The sequence below is a fragment of the Pristiophorus japonicus genome, chromosome 16 (assembly GCF_044704955.1).
Source record: "Pristiophorus japonicus isolate sPriJap1 chromosome 16, sPriJap1.hap1, whole genome shotgun sequence".
Lineage (NCBI taxonomy): Eukaryota > Metazoa > Chordata > Chondrichthyes > Pristiophoridae > Pristiophorus > Pristiophorus japonicus.
Genome location: NC_091992.1, coordinates 37,750,325 through 37,768,711, shown reverse-complemented (window position 1 = coordinate 37,768,711; position 18,387 = coordinate 37,750,325). Strand labels below are relative to the sequence as shown.

The following is an 18,387-nucleotide window of genomic DNA, read 5'->3' as shown; positions in this document are numbered from 1 at the left end:
TCTCTTGCAGTTGTCGCGCTGTAAAGATCATGTCCGTTGTACCCCTTAGGGGATGGAATCCGTATTCCTGGGGTGAGGGGTGTTGCATTGCAAGAGGAGTTGTATTACTGGGGTGAGGGGTGTTCCTGGGGTGAGGGGAGCTATATTGCAGGAGGAGCTGTATTACTGGGGTGAGGGATGTTGCATTGCAAGAGGAGTTGTATTACTGGGGTGAGGGGTGTTCCTGGGGTGAGGGGAGCTATATTGCAGGAGGAGCTGTATTACTGGGGTGAGGGGTGTTGCATTGCAAGAGGAGCTGTATTACTGGGGTGAGGGGAGCTGCACTGGAGGAGGAGCTGTATTCCTGGGGTGAGGGGTGTTGCTTTGCACATCCCCAGCAGCAGGGCGCGCGGTGCCGCTGTTGGCCGCTGGGTGGAGCCGCGGGTTGGCGGCAGGCCTGGGGAGGGAGCCGCGGAGCAGGTCGGGCGGTAGCAGACTCCGTGTGTCGGGCGGTTGCAGTCAGTCTCCGCCGGTTTTAATCCACCGTCGCTGCGCCTCGCCGTTGGTGTGAGAAAGCTGTGGGTGCCGCCTCACACGGGACCCGCCGTAACTCCAGCCCGGGGCTCAGGCCGAGCCACCCTTGTGTGGGTGAGTATTTGGGGCACAATTCAAAGTGGCCGACCCTGGAGCCTGAGTTTAAAAATGAACTTATTCAAAGAAATAACATAAAAAAATCCATGTCTGGGGAATATTCAGATCGCTGCTGTGAGTTTCAGCAGTGGGTTTATGGCAACTTTACTTTTTAGGCCTCCAGAATTTTTTGATCCTTTTATTTGATGTATTTTGGTATCTAATTTTTATATTTTTTTATATACGTGTATTTTCTGAGGACTGTATTATTTCACATCCGAGGATATATATCTCCAACCGGGCAGATAAAAACCATAATAGTGAATTATGTGTTTAGTTGCTTCTTGACTGGTCTTTGAACTTGTTTTTGTGACACTTCTGCTTTCGTTTTTTGTATAATGAATTACTGACCAGAGGCGGACTCCCCCTCCTCACAATAATTCGGGCCCAACTGGAAATAAATACACTTATTTATTTTCTTTAATTCCTCCCCCCCCCCCCGCCTCCTTTTTTCTTCAAATCAGTTCAAAGACAACAATAACAATCGCACCTACAATCATCATCATCTTCATTGGCAGTCCCTCGGAATCGAGGAAGACTTGTTTCCACTCTGAGAATGAGTCCTTAGGTGGCTGAACAGTCCAATGTGAAAACCACAGTCCCTTCCACAGGTGAGGATAAGAGAGGGCGGGACAGGTTTGCCTCATGTTCCTTCCGCAGCTTGCCTTCCGCAGGCACTCGTCGACGAGTCTCGAGGCGCTTAGCACCCTCCCAGATCCGCCTCCTCCACCCAGGGCGGTCTTAGGCCAGGGACTCCCAGGAGTCGCTGGGGATGCTGCACTTTACCAGGGAGGCTTTGAGGGTGTGCTTGTAACGTTTCCTCTGTCCATCTTTGACTTGTTTTCCAGAAAGGAGTTCCGAGTAGCGCGCTTGTTTCGGGAGTCTCGTGTCGGGCATGCGGACGACGTGGCCCGCCCAGCGGAGCTGATCCAGTGTAGTCAGTGCTTCAGTGCTGGGGATGTTGGCCTGGTCGAGGACGCTAATGTTAGCGCGTCTGTTCTGCCAGGGAATTTGTCGGATCTTGCGGAGGCATCGTTGGTGGTATTTCTCCAGCGACCTGAGGTGTCCACGTCTCAGCCATACACAGTGAGAGCCTTGCTCGTCTGCTGCTAAGACACACAAAAAAATTACCTTTCTTACCTCATTACTGCTGCAGGACCACAGGACACTATAGATATGGAGGATGACAACCATTGGGTCCAATTTACTTACCATCCAGAAAGTCCCTGAGATCCCCTTGTTGGAGCATCCAGTACTTCCTTCACTGATTCCAGGGTGTTTATCTCTGTTACTCTATCTGTGAGGTTATGCCATGTGTTAATCAGTCTCTGTGTGAGGCTCTTTCTGATATCAGCCCTAAATTTATCTTTTACTCCTTTGAACCTGTGTCCCCTTGTTTAACTCTCATAACTTAAATTGAGGTAATAGCCTGGATATACCTTTTCCATTCCGTTAACTATCTTGTGTACCTCTGTAAAATCAATTCTCAGCATCTTTCGAGGCCAGTCACTCCTCATTATTCAGACTTTTGACATGAGGGATCATGTTTGCGGTTCTTCTCTTTACTGCTTACAGCACTTGAATGTCTGACGTTTGTCTTGGTTTCCAGACTGGGATACAATATTTAAGATGTGGCCTGACCAAAGCACTATATAGTTTTGATGACAACGTTCTCTGATTTGTGTCTTACTGTTTTCACTATATTGTTCAACATGCTATTGGCTTTATTGATTGCAGATGCAGCCTGACCTGTTGAGTGTTCCAGCATTTTGTGTTTTTATTGCAGCTCTGCATTAGTTGGACATGCTGATCGTTCAGTCTAAGAATCTTAAGTTTCTTTCAACTTCACCCTTGGCCATTATGATCACATCATCTTGTCCTTTCTGTCATTTGCCATCCTGTGCTTTTGGAGCTTAGACCTCATGTACTGCTTAGATCCCAAAAGCAAAGAGGTCACCTATTCAGTTTCCAGACGTGACATTTACTGTGTTTGAGGTAAATGCTGTTCTGAGGTCTGTAACAATATTGTTCATGAGTTGAAACATATTTTGAGATTCAACTGTGCTGCGAGAGAGTATGAACAGACATGAAGAAAGCTTTCAAAACATTGGGCTCACTATTTGGGTTTTCCATTGTCACAGTTTTGGGTTTTCACACTGAATCTTTTCTTGGGTTCAGTACCACCAGTCACTCCTCGCAAGTATACCTCACATCCCAGTGGTCTGGAGTGCACCTTTTTCCACTCCGTATCTAATTAGATTCCTTGATCTAAGAATCGTAGAGAGCACTTGCTCCATTCACTGTTTTGTGAAATGTATCAAGTGACACCACATGAATTCGCCCCTTTATTGATGGTAGACTGGAAAAGCATTCCACTGAGTCCAGATACAGGCTTCAAACCAACAAAATAGTTTAATTTATATGAGAGAAATAAATGAACACGTGCACAGTTTTCACAGTGAGATATATTTTTCCTACACTACTTGATTTGTAAAACAAGACACAACTGACTTTCTCCCTGTCGTACTTTTGCTTAATGTAACCCTCAGACGAACCTAATTGTTATCGTCATCATCATAGGCGATCCCTCGAACGAGGATGACTTGCTTCCACACCAAAAGGAACAGGCTGGCATGGAACTGTAAAAATCAATTAACATTCGTTACAAACATGCTAACTACCTTTACGCTCTCTGCGTGTTTCTTTGAGAACCACCACCGTAAGTCTGTGAGATGAAGCCCCTACCCACCAAGCTGTCAGTCACCGGGGTTCCTTCTGTTCAAAGGACTCAGAAATAGTTGTCAATCAACATCATTATCCCTAGGTTGAGGGCTTACCCTTCGTGTGACCAGAGGGCTTTCAGGACTCTGCCTGGTTCTCCCTTTCACACAGTTCATTTGAATAGAACAGCACCATAACCAGCCAGGCATTGCATTCCTATTCCTGTAGAACAATGAAGCCATCTATAACAGTACCCTGAGATGTTTGAGATGTAAACAATGAGTTCCTTGGGGTGATTAATTAACATCCCAGACATACATTGCAATGCCGAAATCAACTTGGGTTTTGTTAGCTACTCCAAATACTGTGTGTTTTAAACTGATGGTTTCAGATTATAAGTTCTTGGTGATACTCTTGGGGTATTAACTTGCATATTGATTAGAGCAGCACAAAGATGTTATGTTAGAAGTTCAACTCAGGCCAAAATTAGTCTCGTTACATGCACATTCCATTGATGGGCCGTGGTGGCAAACCAATAGTTTTGGTGGTGTTGATTGAGTGAGGAATGTTGGCTAGGGCACAGGGAAAAGTCCCTGTTCTTCTTTGAATAGTGCAATGAAATATTTTACCAAACAGGCAGATGGAGCTTCAGTTTAACTTCAACTGCCTCAGAACCGGTTATGGTAGATGCTGCCACCTTCTCCATAGATAGAAGATGAAAGCATCTCCATCATGCGACTGATCAGACCCTGGAGCACATTGTTGAGCACTGCCCTCAGAGGAAATTCGGAGGCTGCCTACAAGATATCCATGCTGTTATGCCTGAAGCTTTGGCCTGGATATCTGACTTAGATATTGATATTTGATTTGCTTTGCACTACCATATGAAAGAACAAGTTGTTTAACTTCTCACCCAAAAGACAGCATCTGCAACAGTGTAACCCTCTCGCACTAGATTATGCTCAAGTCCGAGGGCCCAAGTTTCCTCAGGAATTGCTCCTTTTTTTTTGGAGCAACTTGATTTTTGTGGACTATCATTTTAGTTGCAATTCTGGCCATTTAATTTGCAGCAGTGTAAGTGAGTTAGTTAGTTTTTTTTTCAGTTCAGTTTTTTTTCAAAAGGGAGCGTTCCCAGCCACTTGCCCCTGTTTTAGGCGTTTGGCCAGCAAATAGTTGCTCCAAACTAACTTAGGCCAGCGTATGTTGCCACTTCTGTCCGCACAGAAAAACCTTACCTAGAGTTAAGGAATCAGCGCAAGTAACTAAAATTAAAGCACCACCAAGCATCAAACAAAGCAGAAAAAGTAATAAGCAATGAATTAACAAATAAAATAGAAGGAACTCTGCACCTAAAGCACCAAGACCATAGTAATAAGCAATCAGTAAATAAAAAATAGAAGGAACCATGCACCCAAAGCATCAAAATCACAAATCAGTAAATAACACACAAAAAATAGAAGTCCTACCTTAGGGAACGCAGCGGACCACCGATGAGGGGGCCCATTCGGCCATGGCTAGGGACGGCGTGCTTCAGGCCCCTCCCACACAGCCTGCGCGCGTTTGCAGAAATGGCCTGCCAGGAGCTACTGCACATGTGCGCAGACTCTAGCGCGCATGTGCAGAGGTCCCGGCACTGTGTTCAGCGCTGGAACTTGGCTCTGCCCCCAATCCATTGGGCCACGCTGCGCCACGACTGATGAGAGGCTGGGGAGCGACCAAAAGATGGATGTCTTTTTTCGGTGCGCTTGGAGGTGGACAAAAGCGGCGCACCTCGGGTGAGGGCGCCAGAAAACAGGTTAGAGAAACTCTAGCCCCGAGTGTGGGGCTTGAACCCACAATCCACTGAACTAAGCTGACATTTAAGCTACTTCCTGGCATCCAGGATATTGAGCACTGTTAAGCCCTCAGCATAATGGTACTAGTGTCAGACAGTCTTGCTTTATATTGTTCAGCAGTTTGTGGAAGAACTGCCCAGAGTGAATGTCCTTTAATTTCTGATTTGGCCTGAGAGCTATCAAGCTGAACTCCCAGGTTGTTGGCTTTCAAAGCCTCCTCAAGCTTCAAGGCTAGTAGCAAGTTTTTTTTTTAAGTTGAAAAAGCTGACATAATTGATTTAATTTGTTTTAGCTTCCTTCAGAAAAATGTTGAAATGGACAAATGTTATTTTCTTTTTATTTGTTCATAGTTTGTGGGCATCGCTGGTAAGGCCAGCGTTTATCGCCCATCCCTAATGACCCTTGAGAAGGTGGTAGTGAGCTGCCGCCATGAGCTACTGAAGTCCGGGTGGTGAAGATACTCCCACAGTGCTGTTGGGGAGGGAGTTCCAGGATTTTGACCCAGTGACGATGAAGGAATAGCAATATATTTCCAAGTCAGGAAGGTGTGTTACTTGAAGGGGAACTTGCAGGTGATGGTGCTCTCATGCGCCTGCTGCCCTTGTCCTTCTAGGTCGAAGAGGTCGCGTGTTTGGGAGGTGCTGCCAAAGAAGCCTTGGCAAGTTGCTGCAGTGCCTCTTGCAGATGGTACACACTGCAGCTATGATACGCGGGTCGTGGAGGCAGTGAACGTTTAAAGTGGTAGATGGATTGCAATCAAGCGGGCTGCTTTGTCCTGGATGATGTCCAGATTCTTGTATTGTTGATGCTGCACTCATCCAGGCAAGTGGGGGGTATTCCATCACACTCCTGACTTGTGCCTTGTAGATGGTAGAAAGGCTTTGGGGAGTCAGGAAGTGAGACACTCGTCGCAGAATACCCAGCCTCTGACCTCTTGTTGCCACAGTATTTATGTGGCTGATCCAGTTAAGTTTCTGGTCAATGGTGACCCCCAGGATGTTGATGGTGAGGCATTAGGTGATGACAATGCTGTTAAATATCAAGGGGCGTTGGTTAGACTCTTGCTTGTTGGAGATAGTCATTGCCTGACATTTGCGTGGCGCGAATGTTACTTGACACTTATCAGCCCAAGTTTGAATGTCATCCAGGTCTTGCTGCATGCGGTCATGGACTGCTTCATTATCTGAGGAGTTGCGAATGGCACTGAACACTGTACAGTCATCAGTGAACATCTTGATGGAGGGAAGGTCATTGAAGAAGCAGCTAAAGATGGTTGGGGCTAGGACACTACCCTAAGAAACTCCTGCAGCGATGTCCTGGGGTTGTGATGATTGACCTCCAACCACCACAACCATCTTCCTTTGTGCTAGGTATGACTGCAGCCAGTGGAGAGTTTTCCCTCTGATCCCATTGACTTCAGTTTTACTAGCACTGTCGACGACACCTTCCATCACTTTACTAATGGTTGAGAGTAGACTTAATCGGGTGGTAATTGGCTGGATTGGATTTGTCCTGTCTTTTGTGAACAGGACATACATAGGCAGCTTTCCACATTGTTGGATAGATGCCAATGTTGTAGCTGTACTGGAACCGCTTGGCTAAAGGTGCGGCTAGTTCTGGAGCACAAGTCTTCGGCACGACAACCGGGATGTTGTTGGGGACCCATAACCTTTATTGTATCCATTCCGTTCAGCCGTTTCTTGATATCGCGTGGAGTGAATCGAATTGGCTGAATACTGGCTTCTGTGCTACTGGGGACCTCAGGAGGAGGTCGATATGGATCATCTACTTGGCACTTCTGGCTGGACATGGCTGCAAATGCTTCACCCTTGCCTTTTGCACTCGTGTGCTGGACTCTGTTATCATTGAGGATGGGGATATTCATGGAGCCTTCTCCTCCTGTTAGTTGTTTAATGGTCCACCACCATTCACGACTGGATGTGGCAGGACTGCAGAGCTTTGATCTGACCCATTGTTTGCGTGATCTCTTAGCCCTGTCTATAGAATACTGCTTCTGCTATTTAGCATGCATGTAGTCCTGTATCGCAGTCAAGGCCACCTACGGGCCAGACACCCAAGGCTCCACCCCACTGCTGACCAAGAATGGGGAAACACTCATCAAGGATACCGAGGAAGTCAGGGCCCGCTGGAAGGAGCACTTCGAAGATCTCCTCAGTAGAGACTCTGCCTTTGACTTGAGTGTTCTCGACTCCATCCCGCAGCATGCTACCCGCCACCACCTCAGTAAGACAAGTCCTTCTTGACTTGTCTGCAGCCTTTGACATGATTGACCACTCTATCCTTCTCCAACGCTTCTCCACCATCGTCCAGCTGGGCAGGACTGCACTCATCTGGTTCCATTTTTATCTATCTAAGCATAGACAAAGAATCAGCTGCAGCAGCTTTTCTTCCCGCCTCCCGCATCGTTATCTCTGGTGTCCCCCGAGGATCTATCCTTGACCCCCTCCTATTTCTCATCGACATGTTGCCCCTTGACGACGACATTCGAAAACACAGCGTCAGTTTCCACACGCACGCTGATGACACCCAGCTTTACCTCATTACACTTCTCTCGACCCCTCCACGGTCTCTAAATTGTCAGACTGCTTGTCCGACATCCAGTTCTGGATGAGCAGAAATTTTCTCCAATTAAATATTGGGAAGACTGAAGCCATTGTTTTCGGTCCCTGCCACAAACTCCATTCCCTAACCACTGACTCCATCCCTCTGCCTAACATTTGTCTGAGGCTGAACCAGACTGCTTGCAACCTTGGTGTCATATTTGACCCTGCAATGAGCATACGACCACACATCCGCGGCATAACTAAGACGGTCTATTTTCACTTCTGTAGCATCAACCGTCTCCGCCCTTGCCTCAGCTCATCTGCTGCTGAAGTCCTATCCATGCCTTTGTTACCTCTAGATTTGACTCTTGCAATGCACTCCTAGCTGGCCTCCCACATTCTACCCTATGTAAACTAGAGATGATCAAAACTCGGCTGCTCCGTGTCCGAAGTCGCACCAAGTCCCGCTGACCTATCACCCCTGTGCTCGCTGACCTTCATTGGCTCCCGGTTAAGCAATGCCTCGATTTCAAAACACTCATCCTTGTTTTCAAATCCCTCCATGGCCTCGCCCCTCCCTATCTCTGTAATCCCCTCCAGCCCTAAAACCCCCTGAAATGTCTGCGCTCCTCTAATTTTTTTGCCCTCTTGACCATCAATGATGATAATCGCTCAACCATTGGTGGTCGTACCTTCTGTTGCCTAGGCCCTAAGCTCTGGAATTCCCTGCCGAAACCTCTCCGCCTCTCGACCTCTCTTTCCTCCTTCAAGATGTTCCTTAAAACCTACCTCTTGGACCAAGCTTTTGGTCACCTGCCCTAATTTCTCTTTATGTGGCTCGGTGTCATATTTTCTGTGTCTCAATACTTCTGTGAAGCACCTTGGGACGTTTCACCACTTTGAAGGCACTATATAAATACAAGTTGATCTTGTGTTGCAGCTTCCCCAGGTGGGCACCTCATTTTTAGATGCGCCTGGTGCTGCTCTAGGCACTCCTTATTCACAGCCCATCTAGCGCATCCTGTCTTTTTGACCCATCCTACGCGATTCACTCAGACCAATTTCGTCTCTCTGGTCTTGGTGCACGTTTCATATTCTTTGTTTTAAAATAGTAACACACAACCTAAGTAAAAGAGCAAAAAAAATCCTTTTCGGCTCATTGCGAACACCGCTGGAATGAGGGCCCAGAAAGCCAATTTGAAATATGCAAGATACACGCACACAAACCAGGAACGCAACTTAATAGGGATGCAACTTGAGCACAATAAGAGCAATCATCCACCACTGACCCACCACTAGTTCTTTACTAAATATCATGGCCCAAATTTTCTCTAGTTACACAAATTTTGGGGCTGGGGCTTGTAATTACAGTGTGACAATTTATAATTAAAATTTAAAAATGACAGAATGGGGACTTAATTACATCTACACCCTGGTCCAATTATCCTCTGGACTCGAACCCTGCTTCACCTCAACACTACACTTAGTCCTGTCCCCCAGGTTCACTGCCATAGGTGGTCAACTCGTAATAGTCTTAACTACGGCCTATCAATGGTATGCAGAGTTTGCCCTAACCTCTGCTTTTGTACTCTGCATCACTATTTATAAAACTTGGATCCCATTTCTTCGTGTAATAGATTTATCAACTTTCCTCCCTTGTATATACAAATCTCTGCTCTTTTTGAAGATTTATTTAGTGTATATTGCCTTTGATTCTTCTTCCCAAAATGTATCGCCCATTAAATTCCGACACCAACCAATCTGCCCAGTTTGCTTACCTGTTTAAGTTATCCTAAAGCCATTTACATTCCACTTCAGTTATCCATATTCTCAAGACCTGCAGTAAATTTGTTAATGCAAGACTTCTCTCCTAAGAATCCTTTGTGACTCTCTCTTAGTATTATGGGCCAAAGTTTCCACACGCGCCTAGAACGGCGCAGTCCCGACCTGGACGCCCGTTTTTCGCGCCAAAGTGCGCCTAAAAAAATCCTCGGTATTCTCCACCTACTTGCAGGTCCTCTGGCCCTCCGGCGCAGCCAGCACGAGCTGTGGGGGGGCGGAGCCAGGTCCCTGAGCTGAAAACAGTGCCGGGGCCTCTGCACATGCGCGCTACAGTGGGCACGCAAGTGCAGTAGCTCCAGGCGCCGAACTGTGTGGGAGGGGCCCGAAGCACGCAGCCCCTAGCCCTGGCTGAATGGCCTCATTGGGGCTGCGTGAATAAAGCTCCTCCCACGGCCAGCTCCTGCTCCCCCCCCCCGACCAGACCCGACGCTCGCTCCCCGCCCCCCCCCCCCCCCGCCTCCGGACCAGACCCGACACCTGCTCTTCTCTCCCCCCCCCCCCCCGCCTCCGGACTAGACCAGACCTGACATCCGCTCCCCGTCCCCCCCTGCCTCCGGACCAGACCCGACACCCTCGCCCCCCCCCCCCCCCCCCGACTGACCCAACCCGACCCGACCCGTGCTCCTGTTCCCGCTCCCCGACTCGACCCGACCCGCACTCCTGTTCCCGCTCCCCGACCCGACCCGACCCGCGCTCCTGTTCCCGCCTCCCCGACTGGACCCGACCCGACCCGACCCGCGCTCCTGTTCCCACTCCCCGACTGGACCCGACCCGACCCGTGCTCCTGTTCCCACTCCCCGACTGGACCCGACCCGACCCGTGCTCCTGTTCCCGCTCCCCGACTGGACCCGACCCGACCCACGCTCCTGTTCCCGCTCCCCGCCTCCCCGACTGGAACCGACCCGACCCGCGCTCCTGTTCCCGTTCCCCGCCCCCCCAACTGGACCCGACCCGCGCTCCTGTTCCCGCTCCCCGCCTCCCCGACTCGACCCGACCCGACCCGCGCTCCTGTTCCCGCTCCCTGCCCCCCCCGACTGGACCCAACCCGACCCGCGCTCCCGACCCGACCCCCCCCCCCACTGGACCCGACCCGACTCCCGCTCCCGGACTGGATCCGACCTGACCTCCCTCTCTCCCCTCTCTCTTCCCCCCCCCCCCCCCCCCCCCTCTCCCTCCCCCCCGACCCGACCCGAACCGAACCGAACTGACCCAACCCAACGCCACCTACCTGTAAATCTGGTGCTGGGGACGGGCCATGCCCGAAGTCTCGGGCCGGCCCGTTCAGCCTTCGGTCCCGAAAGGCCTGCCTGAAGCACTTTCACACAGGTAGGAAGATGGTTTATTTAATCTTTTCTTTGCTTATAAATGTTTATTCAGGTTGGATTTATTTGTATAATATTTGTATAAGTATAAATAAGGATTTATTATAAAATTTAATGACGTCCCTTCCCCCCCCCCACCTCATTTTGGACACCTAATTTGTAACCTGCGCCTGATTTTTTAATGTGTAGAACAGGTTTTTTCAGTTCTACAAAAATCTTCACTTGCTCCATTCTACTTTAGTTTGGAGTACGTTTTCACTGTGGAAACTTTGAAATCAGGCGTCAGTGGCCAGACACGCCCCCTTTTGAAGAAAAAATTCTGTTCCAAAGTAGAACTGTTCTACCTGACTAGAACTGCAGAAGAAAAAATGTGGAGAATTGCGATTTCTAAGATAGTCCGTATTCCACCAGTTGCTCCTAAAAATCAGGCGCAAGTCATGTGGAAACTTGGGCCCATTATTCCTGCTCCGTTGTTTTAATATTCCTTCTTTCAGGATGTTCAGTGGTAGGACTCTCCCTTCTGGGTTAGAAGGCTGTCAGTTCAAGTTCCACTCCAGAACTTGAGCACATAATCTAGGCTTACACTTGTGCGGTCACTGTGTCCTAGAACTTTAAATATTTTTACTCTAGATTGCTTCCTGTCCTTTTACATAGCTAGTCTAAACCTTATGATACTATGATCACTGTTCCCTAAATGTTCCCCCACTGACACATCCTCTATTTGACCCACCTCATTCCCCAGAACCAGATCCAGCAATGCCTCCTTTCTCATTGAGCCGGAAACATACTGATCAAGAAAGTTCTCCTGAACACACTTCAGAAATTCTACCCCCTCTCTGCCGTTTACACTATTACTATCCCAGTCTATATTAGGATAGTTGAAATACCCCATTATCTATAGTTCTTGCACCTCTCTGTAATTTCCCTGCAAATTTTCTCCTCTATATCCTTCCTACTAGTAGAATAGCAGTGTGATGGCACCTCTCTTGTTTCCGGCCCTGGGACACCGTGGACCACCTCGACCTGCGAGAGAACATCTCTGCAGGTCGCGACTATAAAAAGAGCTGGAGCATGCCACTGCAGCTTCCAGCGCGAGCTGACACAAATGTGTGACGGCTTCGAGGTGGGCGACTGGGTGATGTCATCAGGACCCAGGTCGCCGTTTGGAGTGTGGGCAATAGCATTGGCGGGGCCATGGTACAGCAGAGGAGCAGGAAGGTCATGGCGAACTTGTGATGAGGGATCGTGGCTGAGATTTGATGAGTGATCCCGTTTGGTTTGGAGGTGCGGCGGGAGATCGTGATGGAGGTGCGACGAATGTTTGTGGCGGAGGAACAGCGAGAGATCGTGGCAGAAGTGCGGTGAATGAGGGTATGGGGCCCAGAAGAGCCAGGGGCAGCATGGGCCTGCCACACTGCGATATGTGTGCGCACTAGGTCCGTGCAGCAGAGCAGGTCTCCAGTTGTCCTGGTTAACCCTTGCCACTGGATAAAGGCCTAGCTTTGTCAAGCCAGTGTGGTGGCTGATGTGCAACGGTCACCACACGTTAAAAAAAATTAACGCACAGGCATTTTCCACCCCTTCAATTGGAGTTCATGACTGGAACATCGGGTCCTTCATTGAAACATCTGTGAACTCACGTGGAAGCAAGTCATCCTCATTTGAGGGACCGCCTATGATAACTGAGGCACTGGAGACGTAGTGCCAATGCTGCCTCTGCAAAATCTTGCAAATTAATTGGCAGGATAGGTGCGCCAACATCAGTGTTCTTGCCCAGGCCAGCATCAAGGCACTGACCACACTCGATCAGCTCCGATGGACAGGCCACATTGTCCGCAAGCCCGATACTAGACATGGCTCCAGGGTGACCAAGGCTGGGAACTCAACATCCAGGGATATTCAACATTTAGGAAGGATAGATAGAAAGGAAAAGGAGGCAGGGTGGCATTGCTGGTTAAAGAGGAACTTAATGCAATAGTAAGAAAGGACATTTGCTTGGATGATGTGGAATCAGTATGGATGGAGCTACGGAATACCAAGGGGCAGAAAACGCGAGTGGAAGTTGTGTACAAACCACCAAACAGTAGTAGTAAGGTTGGGGACAGCATCAAACAAGAAATTAGGGATGCGTGCAATAAAGTTACAGCAGTTATCATGGGTGACTTTAATCTACATATTGATTGGGCTAACCAAACTGGTAGCAATGCGGTGGAGGAGGAGTTCCTGGAGTGTATTAGGGATGGTTTTCTAGACCAATGTGTCGAGTAACCAACGAGGGAGCTGGCTATCCTAGACTGGGTGATGTGTAATGAGAAAGGACTAATTAGCAATCTTGTTGTGCGAGGCCCCTTGGGGAAGAGTGACCATAACATGGTAGAATTCTTTATTAAGATGGAGAGTGACAGTTAATTCAGAAACTAGGGTCCTGAACTTAAGGAAAGGTAACTTGGATGGTTTGAGGCGTGAATTGGCTAGAATAGACTGGCAAATGATACTTAAAGGGTTGACGGTGGATAGGCAATGGCAAACATTTAAGGATCACATGGGTGAACTTCAGCAATTGTACATCCCTGTCTGGAGTAAAAATAAAATGGGGAAGGTGGCTCAACCGTGGCTAACAAGGGAAATTAAGGATAGTGTTAAATCCAAGGAAAAGGCATATAAATTGGCCAGAAAAAGCAACAAACCTGAGGACTGAGAGAAATTTAGAATTCAGCAGAGGAGGACATAGCGTTTAATTAAGAGGGGGAAAATGAGTACGAGAAGAAGCTTGCTGGGAACATAAAAACTGACTGCAAAAGCTTCTATAGATATGTGAAGAGAAAAAGATTAGTGAAGACAAACGTAGGTCCCTTGCAATCGGATTCAGGTGAATTTATAATGGGAACAAAGAAATGGCAGACCAATTGAATAAATACTTTGGTTCTGTCTTCACGATGGAAGACACAAATAACCTTCTGGAAGTATTAGGGGACCGAGTGTCTAGTGAGAAGGAGGAACTGACAGATATCCTCATTAGGCGGGAAATTGTGTTCGGGAAATTGGTGGGGTTGAAGGCCGATAAATCCCCGGGGCCTGATAGTCTGCATCCCAGAGTACTTAAGGCAGTAGCCCTAGAAATAGTGGATGCATTGGTGATCATTTTCCAACAGCCTATCGACTCTGGATCAGTTCCTATGGACTGGAGGGTAGCTAATGTAACACCACTTTTTTAAAAGGGAGGGAGAGAGAAAGCAGTTAATTATAGACCAGTTAGCCTGACATCGGTAGTGGGGAAAATGTTGGGATCAATGATTAAGGATGAAATAGCAGCACATTTGGAAAGCAGTGACAGGATCGGTCCAAGTCAGCATGGATTTATGAAGGAGAAATCATGCTTGACAAATCTTCTGGAATTTTTTGAGGATGTAACTAGTAGAGTGGACAAGGGAGAACCAGTAGATGTGGTGTATTTGGACTTTCAAAAGGCTTTTGACAAGGTCCCACACAAGAGATTAGTGTGCAAAATCAAAACACATGGTATTGGGGGTAATATACTGACGTGGATAGAGAACTGGTTGGCAGACAGGAAGCAGAGAGTCGAGATAAAAGGGTCCTTTTCAGAATGGCAGGCAGTGACTAGTGGAGTGCCGCAGGGCTCAGTACTGGGACCCCAGCTCTTTACAATATACATCAATGATTTGGATGAAGGAATTGAGTGTAATATCTCCAAGTTTGCAGATGACACTAAACTGGGTAGTGGTGTGAGCTGTGAGGGGGATGCTAGGAGGCTGCAGGGTGACTTGGACAGGTTAGGTGAGTGGGCAAATGCATGGCAGATGCAGTATAATGTGGATAAATGTGAGGTTATCCACTTTGGGGGCAAAAACGCGAAGACAGAATATTAGCTGTATGGCGTCAGATTAGGAAAAGGGGAGGTGCAACGAGACCTGGGTTTCATGGTTCATCAGTCATTGAAAGTTGGCATACAGGTACAGCAGCCGGTGAAGAAGGCAAATGGTATGTTGCCCTTCACCGCGAAGGGTTCCGAGTATTGGAACAGGGAGGTCTTACTGAAGTTGTACAGGGTCTTGGTGAGGCCTCACCTGGAATATTGTGTTCAGTTTTGGTCTTCTAATCTGAGGAAGGACATTCTTGCTATTGAGGGAGTGCAGCGAAGGTTCACCAGACTGATTCCCGGGATGGCAGGACTGACCTATGAGGAGAGACTGGATCAACTGGACCCTTATACATTGGAGTTTAGAAGGATGAGCGGGGATCTTATAGAACCATATAAAATTCTGACCGGACGGGACAGGTTAGATGTAGATAGAATGTTCCCGATGTTGGGGAAGTCCAGATCCAGAGTACACAGTCTTAGGATAAGGGGTATGCCATTTAGGACTGAGATGAGGAGAAACTTCTTCATTCAGAGAGTTGTTAACCTGTGGAATTCCCTGCCACAGAGAGTTGTTGATGCCAGTTCATTGGATATATTCAAGAGGGAGTTAGATATGGCCCTTACGGCTAAGGGGATCAAGGGGAATGGAGAGAATGCAGGAAAGGGGTACTGAGGGAATGATCAACCATGATCTTATTGAATGGTGGTGCAGGCTCGAAGGGACGAATGGCCTACTCCTGCACCTATTTTCCATGTTTCTATGTAAACAAGCACTCGACTCTGAGCTACGTCACAGCAGGCAAGTGTTGTGTATGTAAGTAAGCAGACTAACTGAAACAGCAGTAGTGTAACTAACTGTCCTTTATAGCAACTCTCCTAAAATGGCGTCCAATACCAGCATGTTTACAGCAGGTGTGAATAGCCCCCGCAGGGTCCTAATGCCTGCCTTGTGAGGGTTCGTGTAACCAACAAATAGAGTATGACAACAGCGAGCTCCAGGAGGGTGCTTCAAGGACACCCTGAAAGCCTCCTTGAAAAAAATGTTACATCCCCACCGACTGTTGGGAATCCCTGACCCAAGACTGCTCAAAATAGAGGAGAAGCATCCAAGAAAGGCGCCGAACACTTCGAGTCTCTTCGCCGGGAGCACACCGAAGCCAAGAATCAGCAGCAGAAGGAGCGTATAACAAATGAAGCATCCTACCCTCCCATCCCTCCAACCACCATCTGCCCCATTTGTGACAGAGACTGTGGATCCTGCATTGGCCTCTTCAGTCACCTTGGAGCTCATCTTAGTATGCAAGCAAGTCATCCAGGGGACTGCCGAAGAAGACTGAGTGAGTGGTACACTATTCGAGCTGCTGCCTTTCAGATGAGATGTTAAACCAAGGCTCTGTCTGCCCTCCAGAGTGGACGCAAGAGATCCATAGTACTATTTGAAGAAGAGCATGGGAGTTCTTGTGCCTTGGCCAACATTTATCCCTCAACCAACTTTTCCAAAAACAGATTATAATGTCATTTATATCTTTGCTGTTTGTGGCACCTTCCAGTGCATAGATTGGCTGCTGTATTTCCTTACATTACAACAGTGGCAATGATTCAAAATTAACTAATTGGCTGAAATTGGTTTAGAATTCTGATGGGTTCAGACAGGTTAGATGCAGGAAGAATGTTCCCAATGTTGGGGAAGTCCAGAACCAGGGGTCACAGTCTAAGGATAAGAGGTAGCCATTTAGGACGAGATGAGGAGAAACTTCTTCACCCAGAGAGTGGTGAACCTGTGGAATTCTCTACCACAGAAAGTTGTTGAGGCCAATTCACATAATATATTCAAGAAGAGTTAGATGAAGTCCTTACTACTAGGGGAATCAAGCGGTATGGCGAGAATGCAGGAATGGGGTACTGAAGTTGCATGTTCAGCCATTAACTCATTGAATGGCGGTGCAGGCTAGAAGGGCCGAATGGCCTACTCCTGCACTTATTTCTATGATTCTATGTTTCTATGAAATGCTTTCAGAATCAAGGTCGTGATGAGCAAGTTCTTTCTTTGTCTTCGAATTTTTTACTCATAACACATATTAGGCTGAGTAACCTATCTAAGGTAATCTCTAAGCCCTATTTTCAAGATTGGTGTTATGTTGGTTCTTTTTACCATGGTCCACCTGCTAAGCAAAGCTTTATACTTTTGGAATACTTTTCTTGCCTATGTTACTCACATTGGTCTTTCCATTTGTTGCCCTTCTTTCTTAGTGGTTGAATCTCTTCTGTGCTCGAGGTATAGTGTATCTAAATATGATCTACTTTTCTTCATGCTTGGCTTAACACCTTTTTCCCACTCTTTCCCAGTCCAGTTTTCTGAGCTCACTCCCCATCCACTCAAAATCTCCTTTCCTAGGGCCCAAGTTTACACAAGAAAAAAAACGGGCGCCCTCCGAGCAGGGCGCCCGTTTTTTCGTGCTTAAAACGGTGCCTAAAAAAATCCTCGGTATTCTCCACCTACTTACAGGGCCTCTGGCTCTCGGCGCAGCCAGCACGAGCTGTGGGGGGGCGGAGCCAGGTGCCGGTGCTGAAAACAGTGCCGGGACCTCTGCACATGTGCGCTACAGTCGGCACGCAAGTGCAGTAGCTCCAGGCGCCGAACTGTGTGGGAGGGGCCCGAAGCACGCAGCCCCTAGCCCTGGCTGAATGGCCTCACTGGGCTGCGTGAATAAGGCTCCTCCCACGGCCAGCTCCTGCTCCCCGCCCCCCTGACAAGACCCGACACCCCGACTCCCCGCCTCCCCGCCGACCAGACACCCGCTCCGACCCGAGACCCGCCCCGTGCTCCTGTTCCCCGACCCGCACCCCCCCCCCCCCCCCCCCACCACTGGACCCGACTCCCGACTCCCGGACTGGATCCGATCCGACCTGACCTCTCCCTTCCCCACTTCCCCCCCCCCCACCTCTCTCTCTCTCCCTCCCTCTCCCTCTCTCTCTCTCTCTCTCTCTCTCTCTCTCTCTCTCTCTCTCTCTCTCTCTCTCTCTCTCTCTCTCTCTCTCTCTCTCTCTCCCTCCCTCCCCTCTCTCTCCCTCCCTCCCCTCTCTCTCCCTCCCTCCCCTCTCTCTCCCTCCGTCCCCTCTCTCTCCCTCCCTCCCCTCTCTCTCCCTCCCTCCCCTCTCTCTCCCTCCCTCCCCTCTCTCTCCCTCCCTCCCTCCCTCCCTCCCTCTCTCCCTCCCTCCCTCCCCTCTCTCTCCCTCCCTCCCTCCCCTCTCTCTCCCTCCCTCCCTCCCCTCTCTCTCCCTCCCTCCCCTCTCTCCCTCCCTCCCCTCTCTCTCCCTCCCTCCCTCCCTCCCTCTCTCTCTCCCTCCCTCCCTCTCTCTCTCTCTCTCTCTCTCTCTCTCCCTCCCCCTCCCCTCTCTCTCCCTCCCCCTCCCCTCTCTCTCCCTCCCCCTCCCCTCTCTCTCCCTCCCCCTCCCCTCTCTCTCCCTCCCTCCCCTCTCTCTCCCTCCCTCCCCTCTCTCTCCCTCCCTCCCCTCTCTCTCCCTCCCTCCCCTCTCTCTCCCTCCCTCCCCTC

The 18,387-nt window shown here is 48.9% G+C and overlaps 1 protein-coding gene across 2 annotated transcripts in view; it reads left to right on the top strand.

Moving 5' to 3' along the window:
* Positions 1-423: 423 nt before the first annotated feature.
* Positions 424-18,387, top strand: part of nf2b (NF2, moesin-ezrin-radixin like (MERLIN) tumor suppressor b) — a 98,036-nt gene continuing 80,072 nt past the window's right edge. For both annotated transcript variants that reach the window (XM_070857216.1, XM_070857217.1), the window contains exon 1: positions 424-627. The gene's annotated coding sequence lies outside the window, so the exon portion shown is untranslated. The remainder of the gene's footprint in view (positions 628-18,387) is intronic.